We start from the raw sequence: 16,108 nt of genomic DNA, 5'->3' as shown, positions 1-16,108 counted from the left end.
AAACACAAGGGCTGACAGAGACTGCAGGGAGCAGGAAGGAATGAGCAGGACAGATGTGGGTACATACAGCAGCGCTCTCTGTCCGGGGAGAGAGGGGTTACAGCTATGGAGAGATTACCTCCACAGTCCTGTCCTCTGATGTAAGCCCCAGCTTGAAGTGGATCTGCTATGATTTGGAAGGTGAGGGAGACTTCCTGGGTGAGAGTACAGGGCTGTAGACCCCGCTATGCAGAGTATTCCAGTATTTTGGTGCTCGGTCATCTCTGGTATATAGAGAGCTTTTTTTTTTTATTTCCTTGTTCTTTAGCATTAGTGGAATACATATAGATAGGGACACATGAAGCTTCCTCCATTAAGTAGTTCCACTCAATCTGAACCAGTCCTCTGGAATGTTGTAGTCATTAGTAAAGTCATTAAGGCAGAAACACCGGTTAAAAAAACAAACAAACAAACAAACAGGTTCTCCCATTGTAAGTGTTTAGGAGTCATTCAAGGCAAAGTGTTCCTAGCGGCAGGCAGGGGTGAGAGGACTGAATCGTCATGTCTTTCCACAGTCAATGGAAGAACAGATTTTTACGGGTGGCTCCCACTTTGCAGATGAACCCAGCCATGTTATGGAAGGGCTTCTGAATTAGCACCTTGTTGGAATACTTACCTGTTCTGACACACGGCACTTCCTGTATAAGGCTATGTTCACACTACGTAAAACTACGGCCGTAGTTCTCGCCGCAGAACTATGGCCGTAGTTTTGCAGTGTGTAACATAGCGTTATGTGCAATGGGATGCCGGCCGGAGCGTACACATATCGTATACGCTCCGGGCCGGGATCCCGTGTAGCGCCGGAAAAAACTGACAGGTCAGTTTTCTGCGGCCAGAATTCAGTGAATTCCGTCCGCAGAAAGTCCTGTCAGTTCACACAGTGAAGCGAGCGGCTCCGGCACGCTCGCTTCACTGTCGGCTATGGGAAGCTCTGATGCGGGCGCGCGCTGATGCGCCCACATGAGCGCTCCGCGGCCGGACGGATCATCCGGCCCTGTACTTAAGTACCAACTGCGATGAGCATTACCAGGGGGCAGATTAATATGGGCTGTTTTCTCCAACCTAATGCTCTTCAGGTTGCAGAAACACAACTCTTATCATGTCCTGTTGACAGTTTATGATGGGAGTTGTACTTTTGCAACATCTGGAGAATTACAGATGGGAAATAATGATTAGTGGACAATTGTACATTAACTTAGAGAGGACAGTGGTATAGTACATTAGCGGGGACAGTGGTACAGGACATTAGAGAGGACAGTGGGACAGGACATTAGAGGGGACAGTGGGACAGTACATTAGAGAGGACAGTGGGACAGGACATTAGAGGGGACAGTGGGACAGTACATTAGAGGGGGCAGTGGTACAGGACATTAGAGAGGACAGTGGTACAGTTTATTAGAGAGGACAGTGGCACAGTACAGTACATGAGAGGACAGTGGTACATTACATTAGAGGGGACTGTGGTACAGTACATTAGAGGAGACAATGGTACAGTACATTAGAGAGGGCAGTGGTACAGTACATTAGAGGACAGTGGTACAGTACATTAGAGAGGACAGTGGTACATTACATTAGGGGGCCCAGTGGTACAGTACATTAGAGGGGACAGTGATACAGTACATTAGAGGGGGCAGTGGTACAGTACATTAGAGGGGGCAGTGGTACAGTACATTAGAGGGGACAGTGGTACAGCACATTAGAGGACAGTGGTACAGTACATTAGAGAGGAAAGTGGTACAGTACATTAGAGGGGATAGTGGTACAGTACATTAAAGGGGACAGTTGTAAGGTACATTCTAGAACAGTAGTACAGTACATTAGAGAGGACAGTTGTATGGTACATTCTATGACAGTGGCACAGTACATTAGAGGGGACAGTGGTACAGTACATTAGAGGGGACAGTGGTATAGTACATTAGAGAGGACAGTGGTACAGTACATTAGAGAGGGCAGTGGTACAGTACATTAGAGGAGACAGTGGTACAGTACATTAGAGGACAGTGGTACAGTAGATTAGAGAGGACAGTGGTACAGTACATTAGAGGACAGTGGTACAGTACATTAAAGAGGACAGTGGTACAATACATTAGAGGGGATAGTGGTATAGTACATTAAAGGGGACAGTTGTACGGTTCATTCTAGAACAGTAGTACAGTACATTAGAGAGGACAGTTGTATGGTACATTCTATGACAGTGGTACAGTACATTAGAGGGGACAGTTGTACAGTACATTAGAGAGGACAGTGGTACAGTACATTAGAGAGGACAGTGGTACAGTACATTAGAGAACAGTGGTACAGTACATTAGAGGACAGTAGTACAGTACATTAGAGGGGATAGTGGTACAATACATTAATAGGGACAGTTGTACGGTACATTCTAGAACAGTTGTACAGTACATTAGAGAGGACAGTTGTATGGTACATTCTATGACAGTGGTACAGTAAATTAGAGGGGACAGTGGTACAGTACATTAGAGGACAGTGGTACAGTAGATTAGAGGACAGTGGTACAGTACATTAGAGAGGACAGTGGCACAGTACATTAGAGAGGGCAGTGGTACAGTACATTAGAGGACAGTGGTACAGTACATTAGAGGACAGTGGTACAGTACATAGAGGACAGTGGTACAGTACATTAGAGGGGATAGTGGTACAGTACATTAGAGGGGACAGTGGTACAGTACATTAGAGGACAGTGGTACAGTACATTAGAGGACAGTGGTACAGTACATTAGAGAGGGCAGTGGTACAGTACATTAGAGGGGACAGTGGTACAGTACATTAGAGGACAGTGGTACAGTACATTAGAGAGGGCAGTGGTACAGTACATTAGAGAGGGCAGTGGTACAGTACATTAGAGGACAGTGGTACAGTACATTAGAGGGGGCAGTGGTACAGTACATTAGAGGACAGTAGTACAGCACATTAGAGGACAGTGGTACAGTACATTAATAGGGACAGTTGTACGGTACATTCTAGAACAGTTGTACAGTACATTAGAGAGGACAGTTGTATGGTACATTCTATCACAGTGGTACAGTAAATTAGAGGGGACAGTGGTACAGTACATTAGAGGGGACAGTGGTACAGTACATTAGAGGACAGTGGTACAGTACATTAGAGGACAGTGGTACAGTACATTAGAGAGGGCAGTGGTACAGTACATTAGAGGGGACAGTGGTACAGTACATTAGAGGACAGTGGTACAGTACATTAGAGAGGGCAGTGGTACAGTACATTAGAGAGGGCAGTGGTACAGTACATTAGAGGACAGTGGTACAGTACATTAGAGGGGGCAGTGGTACAGTACATTAGAGGACAGTAGTACAGCACATTAGAGGACAGTGGTACAGTACATTAATAGGGACAGTTGTACGGTACATTCTAGAACAGTTGTACAGTACATTAGAGAGGACAGTTGTATGGTACATTCTATCACAGTGGTACAGTAAATTAGAGGGGACAGTGGTACAGTACATTAGAGGACAGTGGTACAGTAGATTAGAGGACAGTGGTACAGTACATTAGAAATGACAGTGGTACAGTACATTAGAGGGGACAATGGTACAGTACATTAGAGAGGACAGTGGTGCGGTACATTGTAGGACAGTGGTAAAGTACATTAGAGGGATCAGTGGTACAGTACATTGAAGAGGAAAGTGCTACAGTAAATTAGAGTAAAGTTCCATAGTTCATTTGGGCATGGGGGGACAACAATAGGTGAGAGTGGTATAGATAATGCTATGGTTGCACACTCCATTAGGAGCAGTGACATTGTTCATTAGGCCCAAGCTTACATTTTGCCCCAAGGCCTATAAGCCTTTAGCTACGCCCCTGAGGTGAGCAGCATCAGTGACTGTGCATGTATACACTTTATTTAGCAGTCTGACCCCACTGATCAGCTAGTTATAAGTATCCAAAGCATAGGTTATAACTTTTATTCTTACTCTATAACCCTTTTAACAGCCTTTAAATTGTTATTTGTAGGAAGCATTAAATAAATATTATATTGGAGTCAGGAAGCTCTCATGGAAGCGTCCACACACTCTGTTTCTTTACTTGCTATTTGCTTAGTGATAATGTCAGGATGGATGTGTACCCTGACCCTAAGCTGTGACAAGAATTCATGACTTGTCAATCCATCACAAACCCCACCCTGCACTGTAAGGAATACCTATCACTACACCCCAGTGCGGCTCACAGTCACTATAGAATTTTCATAAACCCAATGCCCTTAATGTGTTCTAGAAACCACATTACCATCTCCTACACAATTGAATATTAATGTTATAGTTGACACCTACTCAACAACAATTTGGGGCAAAAGATATATTAAGATGCACTCCAAATGTATACACATTTTCCATATTTACTACGTTTGACCTCTTTCAGGTCAACTTTGACAGTTTTGATACACATTAAAATAAATGGATGGTGTAAAATGTACAAAAAAAACCCCCAATAAAAATGCAACCTATTGTTTTATGCAAAACGAAGTAAATGGATGGTAAGTTCCCTATTACACAGGACGATTATTGCATGGAAAACCGTTATATCGTTCGAATTCAAACAATAATCATCCTGTTTAATTGAAGGCAACGATCCCCTTAGGGTCCCAATAGACAAATCGATTTTTAACGGTTAGCGATTAACGATCGCAAACGAGATCGTTTATCGTTAACCTGAAATCGTTCACCATATTACACAGAACCATAGTCGTTAGTTACGAGCGTTACAATGATCGTTACTATGATTGTTTACTCCATTTTGATCCCGGCAAAAGAAGGAATAATGTGCAATTACACTGAACGATTAGTGAACGAATGTGGAATTACAGCGGACAAGGAGAGAAAGGAGCGCCGCACCTCACACCTACTGTATGGCTGACATTAATGCCTCTCGGCTACATTTAAAAACCAACGCCAGGATGTTCGTATATAATTTGATCAAACCATATTGCCTCTTGTACCACGTGCAGGTCCCCTGGCCCACACGAGTCTCTACACTAACTCCACACTGTGTCAGTCAGCGACCGCCAACCCCGCAAAACGAGCGCAAACAGGGAAGGGGGGCCATAAAATGGCCCTGCAACCCCACTGTCACAGGACCAAACCCCAAGGGCTTCCCAAAACCCAGCAGGCACCGCCGGCGGAGAAAGAGGTCACCAGGCAACACAAGTGTGAACATGGTCTTATCACTCACCATAGCTCCTGCAGGTAGAATAGGAAAGATAGGAGGTACTTGACATGTGTGCACAGGTGCCTCCTGCTGATTGGGGTCACATGGATCTTACAAAGAGGAGTGCCAACTGCTCAGAAAAGGGAGAAAAGTAAAATACGACATGGAGAGAAAGGAGCTGTTGTACCTCACACCTATGGCTGACACCAATGCTTCTCGCCTACATTTAAAAACCAACGCCAGGATGTTGGTATATAATTTGATCAAACCATATTGCCTCATGTACCACGTGCAGGTCCCCTGGTTCACATGAGTCCCTACACTAACTCAACACTGTGTCAGCCAGCGACTGCCAACCCTGCAAAGTGAGCGCAAACAGGGAAGAGAGGCCATAGAATGGCCCTGCAACCCCACTGTCACAGGACCAATCCCCAAGGGCCCTTACACAGATCGTAAGGTGTTTTATAAGTTGTTTAAAATATTTTGTGCCAAATGCAGTAATAAATACCTCCTCCAGTGTCTGTACTGTGACCTATTTCATTTGCTGCATACATTTATGTTTAATCTTTTTCAACCACATGTACAATAGAAATAATAATAATAATAACATTTTTTTTTGCCAATTTAGATGTTTCCTTCTCCCATCGTAAAGCACTATACTAGATATTCATAGTGAGATGAAAAAGTAGTCAGCCACTGATTTAAATTAGCACTAAAAAAAACAGTAATAATAATAATAATATACAAAAAAAAAAAATCTTTGGACTCTTTACTTCCTCACCATATATCTAGCCACCAGTTATGACACAGCAGGACATAAGAATAACAGCCGCTCCTCCAGTTCTGCAATATAGGCATTCCTGCGTGACACCACAGAGGCCATTATTATACTATGACTTTAGGGTAGTCCTGACCTTTTCTGAAGGATTTCCCAGCTCACACTGGCTCCGCACTGCTGTCACTATGATCTGCGGAGAGTAAAGGCTATTTATTCACATTAGTTTGCCTATGAAACGCGGCAGACATTGCTTTGCAGTCTAATAATCTGTCAGGTACTGTATGTGGCTTCTCACACTTGAGAGGGGTTATCTGCTTCCTAGAAGCCAGAGCCACTCTTAAAGGTAAAAACAAAACAAAACAATGTTTAAAAAAAAAACTGGTGTCATACAGATTTGTAAATTACCTCTATTTAAAATAAATCAATTCTTCCAGTACTTACCAGATGCTGTATGTCCTTCAGGTGGATTCTTCAGTTTGACACAGTGCTCTCTGCTGCCACCTCTGTCCATATCAGGAACTGTCCAGAGCAGGAGAGGTTTTCTATAGGGATTTGCACTGGGGGACAAGGAAATAGTCAGCAAGCCGGGTGATCAGCAAGAGAGTCAGGGGGGATGAGATGACGAGGGATGAGATGGCAATCGTAGCCGGACAGGCAGGGGAACTGCAGTGGGTAGCTTCCCAAAAAGAGTAAATTCTCGTCTCGACACCAACAGATCTTGAGGATAAGGGGCCGTGACCCTTTCTTCCTTAGTATTAAAGTGGGTCCCTGGGATCAGTCCCCTACCAATCTTGAAATGATAGCATATCCTAGTGATATGGCACAATTTACGGGATGACAATACCTCATCATCCCCTTAAGGAACAGGCCAGGTTTGGCCTTAAGGAATTGACTACAAATGCCCATAAACTGTGTCCCTCAAAGAATTCAAATCAGTATTTAGGAACTCTATTAACCGTTTATGTGTTTTGCCGGTATTAAGGTAGTGGAGGGGATTATATCCGGTAATAACTGGGTAACAGATAGATTTTATGGAATTGTGAAGCCAGGTGAATATTGGTGATTATAGTGTGAAGCCAAGTGATTATTGGGGTAAAACAATAAGTTGTATTGCTGGAGTACCACTTTAAGCAATGTTCACACAGTGTATGAACTTTGGTCGTTGTTTGACAGGACTAAAGGCCCCGCAGGGTTGATGAGAGTCCTACTGCTGCCACTGTACCTCCAGTTCTGTGTGCTAGGCCCCACAGGGTCGAAGTGAGTCCTACTGCTTTAATTGCCACCTTCTGGTCTAGGTGCTACGCCTCGCAGGGTTAAAGAGAGACCTACTGCTGCCATTGCATCTCCAGGTCTGTGTGCTAGGCCCTGCAGGGTCAAAGAGAGCCCTACCGCTGCAGCTGGTGCATTCCCATGTCTGTGTGCTAGGCCCCACAATATTAAAGAGAGTCCTACCCAGAGCAGCTGCTGCACCTCCATGTCTGTGTGCTAGGCCCCACAGAGGAGAAAAGAGTCCTACTGCTGCCGCTGCACCTCCAGATCAGAGAGTCCTACTGCTGCCGCTGCACCTCCAGGTCAGAGAGTCCTACTGCTGCCGCTGCACCTCCAGGTCAGAGGGTCCTACTGCTGCCGCTGCACCACCAGATCAGAGAGTCCTACTGCTGCCGCTGCACCTCCAGATCAGAGAGTCCTACTGCTGCCGCTGCACTTCCAGGTCAGAGAGTCCTACTGCTGCCGCTGCACCTCCAGGTCAGAGGGTCCTACTGCTGCCGCTGCACCACCAGATCAGAGAGTCCTACTGCTGCCGCTGCACCTCCAGATCAGAGAGTCCTACTGCTGCCGCTACACCTCCAGGTCAGAGAGGCCTACTGCTGCAGCTGAACCTCCAGGTCAGAGAGGCCTACTGCTGCAGCTGCACCTCCAGGTCAGAGAGGCCTACTGCTGCCGCAGCACCTCCGGGTAAGAGAGGCCTACTGCTGCAGCTGCACCTCCAGGTCAAAGAGTCGTACTGCTTCCGTTGTACTTCCACCTCCAGGTCTCTGGGCTAGCCCCCACAGGGTCAAAGAGAGTCCTACTACTGCCACTCCCACCTCCAGTCTATGTGCTAGGCCTTGCTGGGTCAAAAGGGATGCTACTGCCATTGCTGCCACTTACAGGTGTCTGTTCCTGGCCCCTATAGGTCTAATAGATTGCCCTTGTTGGTGCTGCCACTTTAGAATGTCTACTGCTGTCCATTTTCCGCTGCTTATCCACCAACATCCACTGTTGTCCAGAGAGAAACTGTAAGAATACACCGCTGATCCACCAACGTTACTTTCCTCGAGTTACTGCTTAAGGTTTTGCCCTGAGTTGTTGCTAAAGTCACAGCACAGGTGCAAATTGGTGATACAACGTAGTGCAGATAAAGGTGCAGAGGGGCTAGCAGTGCACCTGGAAAGAAGTCATGCATCTATTGCACCAAAGCAAATAATTTTAATATTGTAGAAAATGCTTACTTCTCTGGAACACACAATCACAAAGGCTTAAAGAAGGTATTATGTACAGTATGACAATCCTTATTAGGCACTACTAGCAGTTTCTATGGACGAGGGTCTTACAAGAAATGTGTAAAATATGTATCTGATTGTGCTTCTTAATAGTATCCCAACACTACACTATGAGGCTATGTTCACAAAACGTATTTTTTCTATCAATCACGGCCGTTGTTGCAAATTGCAACAACAGCTGTGATTAATAGAAAAGATACATTGCATTGAAGTCAGAGGGAATCCTGGCCGGAGTGTATACACATAGTATATGCTCCAGGATTCCAAGCAGCCGCACAAAAAAATGACTGTCAGTTTTGTGCAGCCACTATTCATTGAATAGCAGCTGTACAACACTGACAGTTCACACAATGAAAAGTGCAGCGCCGGCCGCACTCTCCATTGTGGGCTATGGGGATTGGGAGTCCTGGTCCTGGAGTCTCTGTTGCACACATTAAACCTCCAGAATGCACACTTTCCAAGACATAGAACCAGTTTTTATGGTCAGGAAATACTGATCAGGAAATCTTTTAAGAGGCTTCAGGAAATCATCAGTATTTCCTGACTGTAAAAACTGAAGAGGAAAAACAAAAAACAATACTCACCTGCTGCACGGCTGCAGTGGTGCTTTCCTCTGGCTTCTACCTCTTTCTTCCTGCACATGATTGATGTCTCTTGTGCACCACAGCTCTGGTGGTGGTGGTGTTGGTGGTGAGGGGGAATTTGGAGAGGGGCCTCTTGTGGCCATAGGCATAATACTGTCTCTTGCTATAAGAGTGGTTTACAGGACGGAGAAGCATCAAACATCAGGAACCTGTAAAACACAGCACTGCATTTGACTGTATGTGCTCCGGATTAGTAGTGCATACAGTTAAAGGGCCAGATGCAGCACCCAGTGGTTCTTGCCCAGGTGCTGATGCCGGCACCAACATCTGTTTTTTGGACATTTTCGGAATGTGCATCCAGAGCTGTCCGGAATAAATGTTGCACAAGTCATGTACGTTTTCGGTGCAAATTGACTACGGCACACTTAAGGGACATTTATTTGTTCCTTGATTATGGTCCATGCACAGAAGATGTGCTCTGAACCGGAACGTGGAACTCCCGGCATCATGATTTATATTATGAATAGGTTTAAATCTTGGTACTACTATACTGACATGCTGTATAAACCTAACAGGAGTCATGATATATCGTATATAAAGGAGCACTATTTCCCAATAACATTTGACGTTAAATGATTGGATACCCTTAGTGCAGGTTTGTTACAGACAAAACATAGCAGAATTGTTGCAAAAATTTCTGGCGGTCTGTTCCATAAATGTGAATAGAGTAGTGTCTAAAATATGTGCATAGATTTCTGCAAGCCTCAATCAGATGAATAGAACAATTGCATTCAGTTACGTGGCCCCCTATAGGCACTATCTCCTACTGCAGCTCATCTACCTTGACTTGCATAGGGCTAAACTGCTGTATAGGACTTAGCCATGAAATGAGTGGTGCAGTTTCTAGAAAAAGCAGATCACTTTATTCTAATCTTCTGCAATCTCTTTGACAACAATTAACAGTAGGTTCGCGAATCCCAGTAGACGCTAAACTCCTCTAAGGGCCCTATTCCACCGGACGATTATCGTTCAGATTATCGTTCAATCGTTCGAATCTAAACGATAATCGTTCGGTTGAAATGCAGTTAACGATTAACGACCGAACGAGAAATCGTTGATCGCTTTATAAGACCTGGGCCTATCTTTATCGTTGCTCGTTCGCAAAACGTTCGCAAATCGTTCGCATTGAATAAGACGTCGTTCGGTCGTTCGCAGTAGATACGAACGCATTAGCGAAGAAACAGCGGAGAAAAAACTATCGCAAATACGATCATAAGTAACGATTATCGTTCCATGGAAATGAGTGAACGTTTTCAGGTCTTTCGCAATAGCGGTCGTTTGAGATCGTTAACGATTATGCAAACGATAATTGTCTGGTGGAATAGGGCCCTTAGTGTTGCCGGTGTTCTCACTCTCTAAAGTGTCACCGCCTTCATGATACTCAGTGCTATAAACTTTGCTTGTTAGGAGCACTGGGGGCGTTCTTCGGCCCTATAGAGCACCATTTGGCCTACCTTCCACCTCTGATGTTCATTCCTACTTCGGCATATGCATAAGCAGGCAGGTGGAAACATGCATTAGGATATGTGCGCATCGGATGCAGTAGATGGGCCAAACAGTGCTCTAGAGGGATGAGGAACACCCCCAGTGCCCCCAGGAACACCCCCATTGCCCCCAGGAACACCCCCAGTGCTCCTAACAAGCAAAGTTACATATTTTTAAAGCATTGAATATTGTAAAAATGGCGGCACTACACACTACATGCAATTTGCAACAACGCCCGTGATTTATGCTAAACATACGTTGTATTTGAAAGAATGGAATCCTGGCGGGAGTGTATACACACAGTACCACAGTACCGGCCGGGATGATCTTCAGTAAGTCCGGCCGTTCGGTGACTCGGCCAGGTCACAAAACGGCCGGGGTTATACGCAATGTGAACATGGCCTAAGACAATGGTAAGAGGAGTTCAGCGGTTCCTGGGAACTATCAGCAGGTTCATATGCTTGAACCTGCATTTAATATAGTAACAAATAACATAATCGGTGGTGGATATTAGTTCCTCATTTCTGTACAATTCTTTCAGCTTTAACAATTTAAAACTTGAATGCTTTGCAACATATTTCCATGTTCTAGCAAGCAGTATACTTAAAGTACAGTTTTGAGAGAATTGACACATACATTACAGCAGAATATGTTATGGTGCCTGAGGCGGTAGAAACATAGCAATAACCAATGGGTAACTGCAGGAAGCATGAATGAAATGCAAACCACTGATTATTGTGTGAAGAAAACAAGGAAGCAGACGATATTATTTACTTGGAGAACACAATGTCCTTCATTGGTTTATTATTTACATAATGCATGCTAAATTTGGCTAGTAAAGGGAGTATATATATATATATATATATATTTTTTTTTTTTTTTCTTTTCTTTTCTTAGTTATAAGTATACAGTTCCTCGTTTTAACCCATTGGTGATTCACCCAGTTTGTACTAATTAAAAAAAAAAATGCACTCTTTCAAAAGGATAAAGGGGATGAATGATTCCCTGGAATAATGGAAAACTATTGCAAATAACTCTACAACAGCAGCATAAGAATTCTCTTAGTTGTCCCTGACCAGGCCTCCTTTGTGCACCAATATAATAATAGGTTTTGTTCACTGTGTGCCCTTATGTATTAGTTAAACCTACCTCTATGCCTCCATATACTATTAGGACCTCCTTGGTGCCACATGCAGTATTAGGTCCCCCCTGTGCCCCATAAAGTATTAGGCTCCCTCTGTGCTGATACATAAATCGAGTAGAGTGAGAGTAAGGGTACAGGGGAAATTACCTTAAAAGTGCATTTTGGGGACAGAAGTACACCAGCTCCTCCCTTGGAATATGGGCGGTGTCAGGTTATTGAAGACATGTTTCAGCAGGTTGGAAAATTTAGTAACTCAGTGATGAACAAAATAGAACAGCTTTTCTGTACAGTCTCTTAATAACACAAAACACTTTTGTAGAAATAGATAAATCTTTGAATAGACTTTTGTGCTTAAACTCAGTTGTGCTGAGGAGATGCTTGAAAATGTAGAGTATAGTAGAGGTAGTTGCAGCAGTGCTTGAAAGTTTAGAGTGGAGTAGCGTAGAGGAGAGAGGTTTGTCAAGGGATTCCTAACCCAATATAGTACTGTGCTCTTCTGGAAATTTAGAAGAATACTTGAAAGTGAGAAGTTTACTTGTACCCATTTTTAGACTATGGTCTGACCACCTTCTGCCCAACAGTGTCGAGGTACTCATCCTAATAGGGTGATACAAGTCCCAGCCTTGGTTACCTGGGTGAAGCCAAGTGTCCATGGTTTCCCGGTTTACTTGCACTGCGAGATAAAATACACAGACCTTCTGGTTGGATACTGCTCTGCACATTTTAGACTGGTTCAAGGCGTGGGCTAGGTTGATTCCTGACTTTTCTTCCTCTTGTAGTGTCTAGCACTGCATAGTAGGTATAAGATAAGTACTGAAAGAACTGGTTGTCTCTAGTTGCATCTGCACACGTGTGTCTCACCAACTCACTCCACACACTAAACTGAACTGTACCGGAAAATGGTTTTGGCAGAGCAAAGCCCTGGCTTGGCTGCAGCAGGGACGTCTGCTCTGTGTGTCCTCTTCCCACGAGAATCTGGATAAGACTGACGCTACACCTCCTCCCACCAAATAACTTCCTACAGGGGATGTGTTATCTACCCTGTGAGTGGTGAAAAGGAATGTGTGCAAGGAAAAGAAGAAGAGTGATAGGCTAGAAAGAAAGAGCATCTCCCATTGAACAATAAAAGTACATAAGAAACAGTAACCCTTTGTCAGCTTCAGCCGTGCAAAATATAGGAGCATACATATAAAATACCGACATCTTGCGGTGAAACCATAAAATACCTTCATCACCACTTAACCAGGAGAAAAAAAATTTGCGACAGGTGTAAGAAACACTAAACACCCGTGGTGGGACACCTCAGGAACCACAAGCAGTCCTGAGTAGTAAGACCAAGTTAATGGAAGGAAAGGATACCAGACCCTCCTCGTACCTCCTCACTATACACTAGAATGGTCTGATCTGGATCACTTCCTCTTTGCAAAGAATAGCGCTGGGATACAGCGGCTCCTCCCATACATCAGAACCTTCTGTGATTAAAATGTGGTTGTGTCAGGTCGTGAAAGATAGCAGCCCCTATGGTCTGTATAGTGATCTAATTGTGTCAGCCCTATATGCAAGTGGACTGTCACTGATATTGAGGCTGGCCAAACTGGAATCCCTAGGGGGAAAGTGAAGTTAAAGAAAATATCCACCTCCCGTGTAAGGTGAAGGGACAACTGGTAGGCTGCAAGTCACAATGTAAACTTAATCGGTGGCAAGAGATGTAGTAACCATATGGTATATGCCCTTCCTGGGACTCAAACACATGAATGTTAAAAGGTTGTAGGTGTAGTCCCTGGTGTTCCTGTATTGTATGACTCAGGGCAGATGAACCACAGAGTCCAGGATAAACTTACTGGTGACGATACATACTTAGCACAAGTTTGAAATAAGTGGTTTGCACTTGAGTGTGATGGCCAACTCCCTCTGAAATACATGGGTGATAGATTTTGGATAGGTTAAACTAGAGGACAGCCTCTTAGGTAGGTTTTAAGTTAGAATACTTTGTAGAGTTGATAGGAGGCTACCAGAGGGACTTGACCAGACAGTGTAGAACTCCATCAGGGTCACCTTAATAGAAGAAACCCATACTCACTGTTTAGAGAATACCACTGAAAGACTTCCTGATGAATACTTTGTAGAATGTGGTCACCCCGGGTTAGTTCCTTCTGAGGGTAGTTGCCCCTCTTAGGGTTTTAGCAACACATGCTGGTGGGTAGAAACTTGTGAAGAAAGGAACAGTCGCTATATGGCTCCAATTCTGGTCCTTGCGGTGACATCAACATATGGCAAAAGCCTTACAAACTCAACATCCAGTTATACCATTTTATGGGAAAGGGTTAATATACAGGACAGTGAACTCTGTAAATTTACCCCAGTAATTGTGTTCTATTTCCAGGTATTAAACAAAAGATTTGTCCTCCTGACCCTATTTGCCTGTGGAACAATTGCCAGACAACAGGTCACCCTGCCAGGAACATGGAGCTGCTGTTGAGCAGCTTAACATTGAACACATATCTATTTCAAGGAACTGGATCTTACATAAGATCTGGGTTAGTTTGGTATAGTGGGTGTTACACATGTGATCGGTCAAATATCTGATCAATATTTTTCTACAGATTATTCATCTATTTTTTACCAGTTTCACAAACTATTCATAAATTTGTGAATACAATATCTGCAGAATATTCTGAGAATATTCGCAAAAAATTGTGCAAAAAAAAAAAATCACATCTGAAAAATATTCGCCTTTCAAATGTTGGTTCTTAAATAGAACTTTGACCAAAAGATGGGCGAAAAATCCAATTATTCACCTAAAAATAGGCGCAAAGCCCTTGATAAATGTATCCCTATATGTCTACTACAGTGTCTTCTAACCTTTTCCACCTTAGGGCACCCCTTCCAAATAATGTTCAATGCTTCATGCCGGGCTGGTGCTTGGGAGTAAACTGGCATCATGCGCAGAAACCCGGCTGCGGTACAAAGAAAGGACTGTGGCATCTTGCGCCAGTCTATTCATGTAAAAAAAAAATGAAGCGATGAACCTAGTGGTAAATTCCCTTTAAAGGTGAAAAGGTGATGTCTTCTTTAATCTGGGTAGTCCACCTTTTCTTCTCTGTCTGGCCCAGACCACCACTTTTCTAGCAACTTTCTTCCTATTTCCCCACCTGTAGTAATTCCGCTCTTTGGTGGGTTGGTAGGCAGATACGGAGGCATAGTTAGGCCTTCTCCATTAGTTATATAGGTTACTACAGTATTTAGTTTGCCTCAATAGGTAGATGCCCCCCCTCTATGTAGGTGCAAGCAATATGTAGTTTACTTTAGTAAGCCCCTCCTCCAGGGACAGGTAGTAAAAAGAAACAAAAAACCCCCCTAAAAACGCAAGAAAAAAAAAGCACAATATTGTAGGAAATGGTAAACATGCAGGAAAAATTCCACTCAAAGGCTATGTTCACACAATGTTTTTTCAGCACCGTTTAAAATGACGTCCGTCATTTTGAGTCTAAAATAACGGACGTTATTTAGCTCTCTGGCCTCCCCTTGACTGGTGTTGGTACATTATACTAGTTTGGGGTTACTAATTGGCCTTTGGATGCGGCTTCATTGATAACTCAATTGAATTTAATAGTAAAAATGGAGAAAGAACGGTGACAAAAGAAAAACTGTGTGTGAACAAGTAATAAAAAACGTCCGCTGTTTGCAAAAGACGTCCAAAAATAATGATCATGTTCATTATTTTGACGTCCGCGGTAAAAATGTCCATTATTTAATAGATTGTGTGCATTGGACGTCTGTCTTCCCATTGACTTTAATGGATTGCAGTCAGTTAATTAGCGGCAATAACGGACGTTTTTTTAAATATAAAAATCGTCCGCCTTTTCTCTTTTCTCATTCACAAGTCCTAAGCAAATCTTTACTGTGCTATGAAGTTTCCTCTAAAACTCAGCACAAAGTGTATCAGGCTTTCGGGAAAGTGGTAGCCTAAAGGAAGGACAGTGATTGCTTTCTGAATCTAACTCAGTCACCCTCCCGGCCAGTTATTCTGTCTCTTAGTTGGTTGAAAACCAATAAAAGTATTTTATTAGGATATCTTGTGCATTATGCAATCCAATAACATGGAAAAAACCCCATTTACCTTTCCAATGTCCTACAGTACTAAATACAGCTGAGATTTCAAAGAATATTACTTGTTAGTGTGTTTGCTTTGTATACCTGGTTTCACCTATGAGTTGCACACAGTTGGCCGTCACTTTGGTTATAGACCTATTAGCACTATCCCTATCATTGTTCTAACTCTAACAGGATGTTA

The sequence above is a fragment of the Dendropsophus ebraccatus genome, chromosome 5 (assembly GCF_027789765.1).
Source record: "Dendropsophus ebraccatus isolate aDenEbr1 chromosome 5, aDenEbr1.pat, whole genome shotgun sequence".
In the NCBI taxonomy this organism is placed as follows: Eukaryota; Metazoa; Chordata; class Amphibia; order Anura; family Hylidae; genus Dendropsophus; species Dendropsophus ebraccatus.
Note: the sequence above shows the minus strand (reverse complement) of the source record.